The sequence below is a fragment of the Nomascus leucogenys genome, chromosome 21, assembly GCF_006542625.1.
Source record: "Nomascus leucogenys isolate Asia chromosome 21, Asia_NLE_v1, whole genome shotgun sequence".
NCBI lineage: Eukaryota > Metazoa > Chordata > Mammalia > Primates > Hylobatidae > Nomascus > Nomascus leucogenys.
In genome coordinates this window covers 65,013,194-65,027,079 of record NC_044401.1, presented here as the reverse complement: position 1 = coordinate 65,027,079, position 13,886 = coordinate 65,013,194, and positions in this window count along the sequence as shown.

The window sequence follows — 13,886 nt, the reverse complement described above, 5'->3', positions numbered from 1 at the left end:
GGAGGCTGAGGCAGGAGAATGGCATGAACCCGGGAGGCGGAGCTTGCAGTGAGCCGAGATCGCGCCACTGCACTCCGGCCTGGGGGACAGAGCGAGACTCCGTCTCAAAAAAAAAAAAAAAAAAAAGATTTGAAATGTTAAATTAATAATAGATGAAGAAAATTAAAACTCTTAATTATAATAAAGTAAGGCAACAACCAAGAAAAATAAATGCCTCGGGTATCCTGGTGAAGCAATTAATCATTTTGCTAAATGCAAAATAAAACTATAATTAAATAAAGAAATGTTGAGTAACAAAACACTTAATATAATAGTTAATGTTAGAAGTCATAATGGTTAGGTATTTGTTCAACCACAAGAAGCAGGAAAGCCAATCACAAAATAGCTTACAGCAGTTGTTCTGAAGATGGCTGACATTAGAATTACCCAGAGAACACTTAAAGTTACCAATTCCCTGGCCCCAGCCCCTCTCTCTTTCTGATGAAATTGATCTTTTTGAGAGCCCCATATAAGTATCTTTTGTCAGTTGATGTATTAGTTATCTATTGCTGCATAACAAATTACTCCAAAACACAGGAATTTAGAACAACAACGTTTATTATCTTACACAATTTGTAGGTCAGGAATCTAGGTGCAGCCTAACTGGCTCCCTCTGCGTTAGGCTCTCTCACAAGACACTAATCAAGGTATCAGCTGGGGCTGACATCATCTCTAGGTTGAACTGGGGGAGAATCTGCTTCTAAGTTCATTCATATGATTGTTGGGTAGCCTCAATCCCTGTGGGCTGTTGGCCAAAGACACCAGTGTTTTGTGCCGTATAAATCTCTCCATATCCAGAAAGCAGGTCACAACATGACAACTGGTCTCCCTTAAAATAAATGAGCAAGAGAGGGCTCCCAAAATGGAAGACATCATCATTTGTAATCTAAATCTTGGAAGTGACATCCCATTACTTTAGAAATGTTCTATTCGGTAGAAGTAAGTCACCAGATCTAACCTACTCTCAAGGGAAGGAGATTATAAAATGATTTGAATACCAAGAAGTGAAGAGCCTTGAGGAACATCTTAGAGATTGCTTGCCACAGCCAGAAATGTGAATTGGCTTAAATGAAGAGAGGTTTATTTTTCTCACGTAACAAAAAGCCTAAAAGAGGTATAGTAGCTGAACATTTTCTGGACTGCCAGTCACTGTTGGCATTTGATAGGAAGGAGGAGGAATATGGGAGAAAGAGGAGGTCTATTCCTCTTCTTTTTATTTTTTATTTATTTGTTTTTTATTTTTTTTTGAGACGGAGTCTCACTCTGTCGCCCAGGCTGGAGTGCAGTAGCGCAATCTCGGCTTACTGCAAGCTCCGCCTCCCAGGTTCATGCCATTCTCCTGCCTCAGTCTCTCCGAGTAGCTGGGACTACAGGCGCCCGCCACCACGCCCGGCTAATTTTTTTTTTTTTAAATTTTTTGTAGAGACGGGGTTTCACCGTGGTCTCGATCTCCTAACCTCGTGATCCACCCGCCTTGGCCTCCCAAAGTGCTGGGATTACAAGCGTGAGCCACCACGCCCAGCCGACTTTTCTTTTTATTAGGAAAGCAAGTTTTTTTTTCTAAGTCCCTCTGGAAGACTTTTGTTTATGTGACATGGGTCATAACTGGATCACTTGGGATCCCTTAACTAAAAATGGAGGTGGATGGTGAGTGTTTACCTCCAACCTTAGATTAGGAGCAGCAAGGAAGCCTGAGATTGAGAATGACTTGAGAATAGTACCCATCAATGACCTGTGCACACCATGTCTCCATTTCCTTGTATCTTACTCTTTACTGTATCTCAATTTAAGTTTGCAAATTGAAGTATGAATTGATGCTAGTTTACTGAATTTAATATACAGCTAATTTCAAGATCATATTTCTCATGGCTTCAACTTTATCACAGCATGCTCATGAACCAGAAAGTAGCAAACACCTTTGAGCAGCAGAAAAAGTTGTAATCAAGTCCATGTAGTTAAATTTATAGAAAATTTCTCAGATCTTAATCTTCAGTTTTATTTTTTCCCTGTTAGTTCACAATCCAGACAGGACTGATGATTAATTCATCTCACAGCTTGTACATTTGCCTCAGTTTTTCCCCAAAGGGTATTGTCAACATTTTAGCGTTTCATAAAAGGGCTGTCATAATCTGGCCACAACTTTCCTCTCTGGCCTTGCTCCCCACGTCCTCTTCTATGCTCGCTTCTTTCCAGTAACTCAAGATCTCTGAACACACATCCTCTTCTCTGCCTGCCTGCTTCCTCTCTGCCTGCAATGTCCTTCCCGACTCATCTTTCAAGGTCTACATCGTATCATACAATCTTAGATGTCTATAGGGACCAGGGAAATAATGTAAATGAGAGGAATGTGCTGGCAATTGCATATTAAACACATGGAAATCATACTTGCAACAAGGGATATATGCTCCATCTTGCTTTTCTTAATATTTTCTCTGTTCTTGGTCATTCCTTTGTCTTCTCATTTTGATAGAGACATAATGATCCACTTTCTAAATTCTAAATTCTGATAGAGACAAAATTATTTCACTTTTCTGTTAAGAAAGTGAAAATGATTTACATCCATTTTTAACCATGACCATATAGAAAATGGCCACAGTACCATCATATCTCCTCCTCCCTCCTTCATCTTCTCCTTCTCCTTCTTCTTCTTCCCAGGGTTTTGCTCTGTTGCTCAGGCTGTAGTGCAATGGTATGATCATAACTCACTGCAGCTTCACCTCCTGGGCTCGAGAGCTCCTTTGGCCTCAGCCTCCTGAGTAGCTGGGACTGTAGGCATGCACCACCACAACTGGATAATTTTGTTTATTTTTTGTAGAGAAGGGATCTTACTATGTTGCCCGGGCTGGTCTCAAACTCGTGGACTCAAGCAAGCCTCCTTCCTCTGCCTGCCAGAGTGCTGAGATTATAGGCATGAGCCAACATACCTGGCAACCATCATATCTTTTATGTCTCTCTTTAAAAAGTGTCTAGCAGTAATTAGAAATCCAGATTTTAATGTAAAGTGTCCAATTTTAAAATCATGGTGTTTGGATGTACAAATTTACTTTTTAAATTATTTTTGTGGAGCAAGGGAACATTCTGCATGTCACATTAAATACATCTGGAGTCTGAAGCATGTCTGCTGACTGTGAGCTAGATCAAAATAGTTCCCTCTTTGGAGACTTTTCTAAAAGCCCAAGTTGGTTAGTAACTTCCTCCACTGTTTTCCAGGAATAGCAAAGATGACCTCCAAGAGGAACACTTTGTATACCAATTTACACATGTGGTTTATATGTGAGTCATTACCTGGACTGAGATACTTGAGAACACAGTTTGCAGATTATGACTGTGTTCTCAGCTTAACACATTGAGTCTACCACATAGTTCACACCCTGTAAATGCTTGTTGCATTAATGCATCTCAAATGAACACATGAATCTCATAAAGAAATGTAACTGATGTGGAGTGGACACGATCTAATTAGAGAACAAGTAAGCTTTGACTTAGCAGCAAAATACGTGAAGAAGAAATGTCCTGGTTTGTCCTCTTGGACAGGATTATTGGATAGAGGCCCAAATTCATTCATTTAACAAGTGTGTGCTGGAGGCCCAAAATGAATCACGCAGTTCTAGACACTGAGGATTCAGAAAACAAGAAAACAGAGAAAAAAAAAAAAAACTTGATATGAGGGGACAAATAAGAAATAAAAGCAACAAATAAAGCAGATCATATTTTCAATTATTCTGATGTTTGTTTTGGAGAAACAGTGAAAAAAAGGACGGAGAAGAAGTTGTCAAGAACCTGAGGAATGGGAGTATGTGCAAGTTTAAATAAGCTAGCCATGTTAAGTGTGTGTGAGCAGGAGGGCATTTGAGTAAAACTCTGAAAGAATGAAAGAGCCAGGCAGACTGATAACTGGAGGAAAATACTCCAGTCAGGTGGAACAGCAAGTTCAAATCCTGAGGCACAAGGATGCCTATTCAAGGAATAGCAAGGCGGCTGGGATGGCTAGAAAGAAGAGAATGAGAGAGACAGATGGAGAAGGCATGAGGTTAGAGACATCCTAGCAGGATTGGAGGGAGAGAGTGCAATCATCTCTTAGGGCCCCTTTTGTGACAACTTTAACTTTTATTCCAACTTAGATGGAAGCCATTGGAAGAGCAGGAGAGTGACATGATCTAACAAATTTTAAAGGGATCGCCTTGGTGACTCTATTGACGCTAGACTGAATGTAGACTAGAGTGGGGCAGTATGACCACTTGGACAGTGATAGAAATAATGCAAGCAAGTACAATGACAGCTTGGACCAGGGTCATGATCACAGAGACAAAGAGACTGATAGAGAACTGGGATTCCAACCTCATTAGGTTCCTAAAGTAAGTTAAAATCTTCCTTGCAAAGCAATAGGATCACAACCTCACCTGTCAGTTCAGTATAAGAATATCTTCTTTGTGATCTTTCTAGTTTTAATACTGCCAACATGATAATTAATTACCTAATCACCTGCTGTTTTCTTGTCAAGGGGATTTTTCTGATTTTTCTCCTATAATATATTCTCTACATTGAAGCCAGGGTGATCTTTTCATAATGCAAATCTGACAATGTGTCCCCTTTTTAAAGCAGTTTAATATCTTCTCATTTCATGGAGGGTAAAACAAAATTCCATATCATGACCCACAGGACACTTTTGGATCTGGATTCTCACTGTGATGCCAAAATCTTCACAATCTGTGCTCCAGCAAAGCTGCCTGTTCAGTTCCTTTTATGCACCAACGTTCTCTCACACCAGGGGTTTATCCATCCTATTCCTTCTGCCTGAGTTTCTTTTTGCTCCCTTCTTCACTTCGTTAATTTCTTCTCATCCTTTTCATATTAGCTCAGTGCTATAAGTGCTACTCCCTCTGGGACTCTTTCTGTAAGATTTCTGACTATTGGGTACTCCTCTATTGTTGGATCTAGCAGTACCTGCACCTCTCCCTGCATATGTCACAGTTACAGCTTTTTAATACACTTGGGTGATGACTGAACTGATGTCACCTCTTCCTGTCACCAGCTCCCCTCCCCCCACCCAAACTAGACTGTAAAATTCTTGGAAGTAAGAGCCATGCCTTCATTTCTTTATCATTTATTCCCAGCATTTAGCACAACGTTTGGCACATACATGTTGGATAGATGGATGGATTCATGGATGCATGGATGGATGGATGGATGGATGCATACTGTGATTGGCTTAAAATTTTAGCATTATTCATCCTACTATTTCTCACAATTTAGTGTAATTTGTATTCTCAGAAGCATGAATAGAAAACAATTGCAAGTGTTGGTTGTCCCAAATGTGCTGCCGTAAAGCTGGGCTACAAAGGCAGTCATTTTGCCCTGTCTCGGGATAAATAGGCATAGTGTGAGTAATGGCAATTAGAGCCAGAATTCAACTGGTGAATCACATTGACCACCACTTGAGTAAACCCATGGACTGTAATTATGTCTATTCCTTATTTGGAAGCCTGGGGAATAATGCTTTTGTTTGCAGTGTTTCTCCCTGGCACAGTCTGTGAGCCCAGAATGAAAAGATGATTATCTTTAACCAGAATCTATGTTCTTTGATTTTCATCAAGCTTTTCACATTTTCATATTAAGAAAGTGAAAAGGATTTACATCCAAGATTGATTCAATGACATTTTTGTAACTGATTGCCTTTTAAAAAATTATATTCCAGAGCTTCAAGTAAAAGCAGTCTTACAATAATTTCATAAGGCAAGAATGCATTACTTTTCTTCTAAAAACAAATTGATGCTATTGTACGTATTTTAACTAAAATGACTTTATACACACTAAGGTCAAAGATGTTATCTAAAAGGGCTAAAATAAGATTCCACCATAAACCTTACAACTTAAAAAAATCCTGTCAACATTTGATTACCCAACTGAAGAATGATGTCTTATTTTTTAGTATTCCTCATAAATCCTATTTCTTAATTTTCCTATAAACAGGCTGCTGTGTTTTGCAATCAAGCAATTTAAGTGTATATTTTTATGGGATTTGGGGCCATTGTTGAAACCAGGCTAACAAACTGCAAAGGCAGTTGATGCAGATAAACCTTAGAACAATAAATATAAGAACAAAGGGAGAAGAAAATAATGTGCATCTGCTGAAGGGAAAGATACCGCCGAATGCTGATGAGGAAAGTGGTCTGGGAGTTGTTGTGGAAAACCTCTAAAGCATGCAGCTTAATGTGCAACTGCGGCAAAAGGGCATGGAGAATGCTAGATTGTATGGCTGGGGAAAGACAATATAAATCAGATTTGGCATCGTTAATCAAAGCCGCAGTATTAATGTCACCTAAAGAATTGTTCTCTATGTTGCTCTTGGTCGAGAGAGGTGCAAAGAATGCATTTAATGTTGAAATTGTGTAGTAAAGGGACAGCTCCAGGAATTTCGTGGTCTGAGGTTAGCAAGTAGGGGAAAAAGAAGACTCACAACGTGGCTAGTAGCTGTAGACTAAGATGAGCATTGCTGCCCTTTCTTTTTATATGGGCCATTGAGAGTTAAGTAAGCTAGAGATATCATCGAGTTCATATAAAACTGGACCGTAGGCCACTTGGGCTGGGCTCAATGAAGACTTCCACTTTCTAGAAAACTCTGAGATTTCTCCCCTGTCAGTGTAGCCAACCTTTCCTCAGAGGATACTTTGCTGTCTTTTCTCACAAGTATGTCTTATTTTTTAATCTGCGTACAATCTATAAGGTACATTTAGACCTGCGTATATGCATTTGTTGAAGTGTTCCCACCACTACCACCACTAAAATACAGTACTTTATTAACTTTATTAACTTTTTTACCTTTTTTTTTTTTTTTTGAGACGGAGTCTTGCTCTGTCGCCCAGATTGCAAACTAATGCAGTGGCACAACCTCAGCTGATGGCACACTCCACCTCTGAGTTTCAAGCAATTCTTCTGCCTCAGTCTCCCAAGTAGCTGTAACTACAGCCATGCATCACCATGCCCAGATAATTTTTGTATTTTTAGTAGAGATAGGGTTTTACCACGTTGGCCAGGCTGGCCTCGAACTGCTGACCTGAAGTGATCCACTCGCTTCGACCTCCCAAACTGCTGGGATTCCAGTTGTGAGCTACCGCGTCCAGCCCCTACCTTAATTCTATTCATCCTGAATTCAAGGTAATTTGGAATGGAAAAACTGTGAGTAAAACTGCAAGAAACTCCAGGAAGTTGTATGCATCCATCCATATGAGTCTACTGTCTACACACTTATACACAGACACACAGACACACACACATGCTTATATATACACACAAACATATAGTCTGTTTCTGGATGTGTATATATAAATATATATGAGTGTGTGTGTGTGTGTGTGTATATATATACATGTGTATTTATACTTAATTATTCTTATTCCAAAACAAGTCTCCTTCACCATTTTGTAGATAAAAAATTCACGAGTGTAAATTCAAAAGTAAATACAAATTTAAGGCAATTTTTAAGTCTAATTTTCCCTACTTGCAGAGTCAGTTTTTTCAGTATAAAAAATTGGATTTATTTAGCTTGATTTGTTTTTGATAAATCAGAATTGGCTGTTTATAATACCTTGATATCCACTCTGTATTTGGAAATCAATTTTTTGACCAATTGGTATGAGGTGTCTCTGAATCTTTCTGGTAATGTTACTCTTTTCACCTTTGCAAATCTGAGTTGACGATGCTGCAGTGTGCTCCAGAGAAGCACACTGCAGGTGGTGAGAAGTAAAAGATTCAGCCATTGGACTGGTTGTCTTGTCTATACAGAGCCAGAACCATCAATAGGTAACCATAAATCTCTCCTGGGGAATTTTCGCACATAAACTTTTCCTAGAGTCTCCACACTGTGTTTATACTTTGCAGATATTATGCAAAATATCACAGCACTGGATGTAGTAATACAGGATGCATTTGAGAGTGATGTGCACAACATGTACAGTTGACCCTTGAACAGTGTTAGGGTTGAGGGTGCTGACCCTTCCATGCAATAAAAAATGAGCATATAACTTTTGACTCTCCAAAACTTAACTACTTATAACTTACTGTTGACCAAAAGCTTTGCCAATTACATAACAGTTGATTAACACATATTTTGTATGTCATATTTATTATGTGCTGCATTCTTACAGTAAGTAAGCTAGAGAAAAGAAATATTATTAAGAAAATTATAAGAAAGACAAAATGTAGTTGCTATTCATTAAGTGGTGTTGGATCATTATAAAGTCTTTTTTTGTTGTTGTTGTTCAGACGATGTCTCGCACTGTCACCCAGGCTGGAGTGCAATGCAGTGGTATAGTGGTGTGATCCCGGCTCACTGCAAACTCCATCTCCCAGGTTCAAGCCATTCTGGTATCTCAGCCTCCCAGGTACCTGGGATTATAGGTGTGTGCCACCATTCCCAGCTAATTTTTGTATTTGTAGCAGGGATGGGGTTTTACCATGTTGGCCAGGCTGGTCTCGAACTCCTGGCCTCAAGTCATCCACCCACCTCAGCCTCCCAATGTGCTGGGATTACAGGATAAGCCACCTCACCCAGCTCGTTATAAAGTCATCATCCTCATCATCTTCATTTTGAGTAGGCTGAAGAAAAGGAGAAAGAGGAGGGGTTGGTCTTGGTGTCGCAGAGGTGGCAGAGACCCAAGGATATTTGTATATAAGTGAATCTGCACAGTTCAAACCAGTGTTGTACAAGAGTCAACTGTGTAGATACATTTAAAATAGTCTTTAGAATTTTGATATCATTAAAGTCATTATTGATTTCTTATGCAAAGACAGAGATAATTTTACCCCACCTGGAAGCAAATTTTGAAAGTTCAATTTTTACATTTATAAAATCCTTAAGTGTCATAAGGTATACTCTGGGACACTGTGTTAATATAGCAGTTTATTCAGTTTTAAAAATCAGAACCAGGACTTATTCTTAAAGTTCACTGCATATAGTACTCTCTTTTCATGCTCTTACTTGCCAAGTGAATGACCTTGAATTGTGCCCAGTTCCAGCCTTGCAAAGCAAAGGTACTAACAGATAGCAAATGAACACTGAGGTGATAAACTATACGATCCTACTTGAAAATTCAAAAGGTGGTTCTTACCATTTTTATCTGACATTAGAGGAGGCATGTCAGAATCTGAGAGTAGACCTTTTGGTTTTTAAACAGTAGCTATGAAATAAGATAGAACATATTCCTACCAACTTAGCAAAATGTGTTTTTATTTTGATATATGACAGCACTTTCCCGGGTTGTATTTCACACTGGGCTGCAGGAATATTGCCTGGATTGTATTAATGTGATCATTAATTTGATTTAAAACTAATTCTGTTCTTTTAAGCTTATAATTTAAATTTAAGATAAAATACCAAAGAAATTTCTTTTCCTTATAGATATAACTTAAAATGTGTCTGTGCATTTTGTAGAATTGGAGTTACAAATTACAGATCTGCAGAGCATTATTAAAGAACGATTTAAATATATAAGATATTAAAAATCCCATTAGTTCAGCATGTATATTTTCCTGACTAAATTAAATAAATTCTATCCAAATCCTATTTTATTCAGCAAGTAGAGCCATCGAGAGAGCACTGTGGAGTCTGATGACCTGGATTGAACCCAGGCTTGGTAATTGCATATCTATGTTTCCTTGAATGAACCACTTATTCTTCCCCAGCCTCAGTTTCTTTTTCTGAAAAGTGTGAAAAATCTAAGCATTTACCACAATGGTTAAGTGTGTGCTGCACATAGTAGGTTCTCCATAAAAGTTAGCTACAGTTATCACTATTTTTTTTCTATTGCATGCAATCCTATCTTCTGTTAATCTTCATTTACCCTTTGTTTCTGCCTATTTTCTTACAATTCTGCATTTTATAATTCTTTCTGTGTACTTGTTAGGTTCCTCTAACCTACAGTACAAATTGTATTACTAATTGGCACTATATAATTTACTATATTACTAATATTTAATTAGTACTATTTAATTTAATAATTACTAATCCCTTCCTCACAATGTTTAAGTTATGATAGTCAATAATTATTTATTGAACCCAAGCTTAGCCATTGAAATGTATAGGTAGATTGCGACCAGATTCAAATGTTAACCTATAAAGAACTAGTAGTTTTAGGATTTTTTCCTCCCTTTTTGAAGAACACTGCACACTTTCCCTGGCTATAAGGGTAGAATGTGAACTAGGCTGGGCCAATTGTATATAAAATCTGTAGATTTTACACTAAATGTAGATAGTGTCAGCAATAAGAATTTGAACCCAAATCAGATCAATCAGGGATTTCCCAAATTTTCTAATGGACTTAGCAAAAAGCCTAATGGACTTACTCTCATCTTTAAAATGTGAACAATAATACATCCACTTAATAAAATTACTTTGATTAGTAAAAGAGTATTAAAGAACTTGGAAATGTCCTGGCATGGAGTAATTTCTTATAGCTGAATATCTGCTGTTATTTTATTGGTATTACTATTGGTATCATCTTTTTTCACGGGTTGCTAAGATGGGAGAATATGGGTCTGTAGCTGAATATGGGTCTCTCGTCTTCTCACCTGTTGCATGGGGAATGTCTGAACAAACAATGATAGCAAGCAAAATATATGTATATGTATAAAATTAGGAAGGAAGAAAGAGACTGTAGCCAACAGATAACTGCTGGTGCCTGTAGATCCAATCATGCCCAAAGGCCAGAATATACTATAGGAATCTCCAAATATATGAAACAATAAATTTCCGTTAAAATAGTGTGAGCTGAATTTTTTGTTATTTGCAATAAAAATAGTATGATTGAATAATCTTTCCACTATACCATGTAGCCATCAAATGAGGAATTCCCTGGTAAAATTAATTAATTTGAATGACAAATTTGATCTTCAAGACTGAATCTTTCTGCATCTACATGGGTATTTCTTTTGGGAGAATTATCCAAATAATTTTTTTTTTTTTTTTTTTTTTTTTTTTTTAAGATGGAGTCTCGTTCTGTCGCCCAGGCTGGAGTGCAGTGGCCCGATCTCAGCTCACTGCAATCTCCGCCTCCTGGGTTCAAGCGATTCTCCTGCCTCAGCCTCCTGAGTACCTGAGACTACAGGGGTGTGCCACCACATCCGGCTAATTTTTTGTATTTTTGTAGAGATGGGGTTTCTTTCTTTCTTTCTTTCTTTCTTTCTTTCTTTCTTTCTTTCTTTCTTTTTTTTTTTGAGACCGATTCTCGCTCTTGTTGCCCAGGCTGGAGTGCAATGGCACGATCTCGGCTCACTGCAACCTCTGCCTACCGGGTTCAAGCAATTCTCCTGCCTCACTTTCCCAAGTAGCTGGGATTACAGGTGCCCACCACCACACCCAGCTAATTTTTGTATTTTTAGTAGAGACAGGGTATACCATACAGGCTAGTCTATTTTTTTTTTCTTTTTTTTTTTTTGAGACGGAGTCTATCTCTGTCGCCCAGGCTGGAGTGCAGTGGCGCAATCTCGGCTCACTGCAAGCTCCGCCTCCCGGGTTCACGCCATTCTCCTGCCTCAGCCTCTCCGAGTAGCTGGGACTACAGGCGCCCGCCACCATGCCCGGCTAAATTTTTTGTATTTTTAGTAGAGACGGGGTTTCACCGTGGTCTCGATCTCCTGACCTCGTGATCCGCCCACCTCGGCCTCCCAAAGTGCTGGGATTACAAGGAGCCACCGCACCCGGCCTCATACAGGCTAGTCTTAAACACCTGACCTTGTGATCTGCCCGCTTCGGCCTCCCAAAGTTCTGGGATTATAGGCGTGAGCCACCCCGCTTGGCCGATCATTTCTTAATTAAATACTTGAGTCTGTCTGCATAGCCATAATGAATTAAGAATGGAAATGATGCTGAAATAGACGAAAATTTGGAATCATTACTATTGTTCCACCTAATTAGGACACTCATAATAACCAATGAAGAATCTGCAGTGATTTCATTATAATGATTTGATATTCTAGATGTCCACACTCAGTGTAAACAAGGGAAATAGGAGCTTCTTTGCGAAAACACACATAGGGGAGTAAGAAAGATACATAATTGCAAGTCTTAATATCTCTTGTCTAAGGATGAGGACGTAAGTGGGCTTTGGGCATAAAATTATGATTTTTGGCTTCTGCATATTGCATAGCTTGGAATATTAAGCAACTGAAAATAAACTTTCATTTTACCTTTAGTTATTTGAGAATTTTAGAATAAAGTAAGTATGTTGAGAAGCTTCCTAAGTGAACAATTTTCTTAATAATTTCATCATGAAGTTTGCTGTATTTTAGCTTGAATTTATGTTCATTAGAGGTATAAAAAATATTTACCATAAGTAATTTATATGTCAACAATACACCTTGTTTCACTTAGCATTCATACATGTTGTGAATCTTTTGTTCAAACTTAATTTTACCAGGTAAATATATAAGAGATCTTTAAATAGTAATATGTATATTCTATATCTTTATTCAAGAATAATATTTTGCTCAACATACATATTTGTGTAATGCCAAAAATTTATTCTCCAAACATCTCTCATCATAATGCTTAATATGTAATACAATATAATACTCAATATAGGGCAGTCTCTAATAATTAAAACTTAATATAATCCACAACAATAATAATCTGTAGGCACCTGTACTATAAAAAGGTAATACTTAGAAAAGGTCAGTTAGCTAAATTTTCTCCAAAATTACAAAGTATTTGCAAATTAATTATTATAATATTACATCTCATAAAGCAAGTAAATAGCTATTTTTCCTAGTGATTTTTATTTTATAAGTGTATATATACATATATAACTGTGCATATATATATATACACTTTATATACCTATACTTATTGGATTTATATACCTATGTACTTACAGGTATATAAAGTATATATATACTTATGTGTGTATATGTATATATTTATATGTACATACTTATGTGTATATTTGTATATATTTATATGTACATACTTATATACTTATTTATATTTATAAATAAGTGTGTGTATATATATATATACCTTATAAGTGTGTGTGTGTGTATATATATATACGCCTCTATATATAGAGAGAGAAAGGTATATATATACTTATTAGGTATATGTATATACTACTTTTGTAGGTATATCTATACCTACAAAAATAAATGCAGAAATATGCCTCTGACTAGAATAGCTTGAGAGGTATTATGAAATATCACCTTGAACTAATTCTTTCACATGAAAATCAGCATGAAGTATGTTTCAATTTATTTGTTAAGAAATAGTCTGTATTTAGCTTGTGGATCCTAGGTTAATACATTTCCTAAAACATTTAAGAGCTTGTATTTCTCACTTCTTTTGGCACTGATTCTCCTCTGTCTTCATTTTATGTTATTCTTTCTCATTTTGCTTTTTTCCTGAGGTTAGTTCTCTATTTCTCTCTCCCTATATCATTTTCTCTTAAGACAGTTGGTGGCATGTGAAGATGGGATTTAACTATTAGCACAATCTAGCCTTTCCATGGCAGCCGTTCCCCTAAGGAACTGGCTTTCCTTTGAAATTGGCTTTAGATCTGACAGGACTTCTGCAGTTTCACATTACTGCTAGTCCCATAGAGAAAATGAAGCCAAGAAATTTGATCAGGTTATCCTAGGGCAAAATAAAAGGTTGGTTTGGGGAAATGCTTAATTTCCATGATCCAGCAGGGATTTACTAGCCTGATTCTCCTGAGAAAATCAGAATCTGGTTTTCCATTTATCCATCCAGCTTTTCCAAATTACCATCTCTAGGTGGTTTTAAAGATAAGAAACTGGAATGGATTCTAAATGTTGAATTCAATTTCTGATATGGAGTTATCTTAAAACATGGGTCAGAA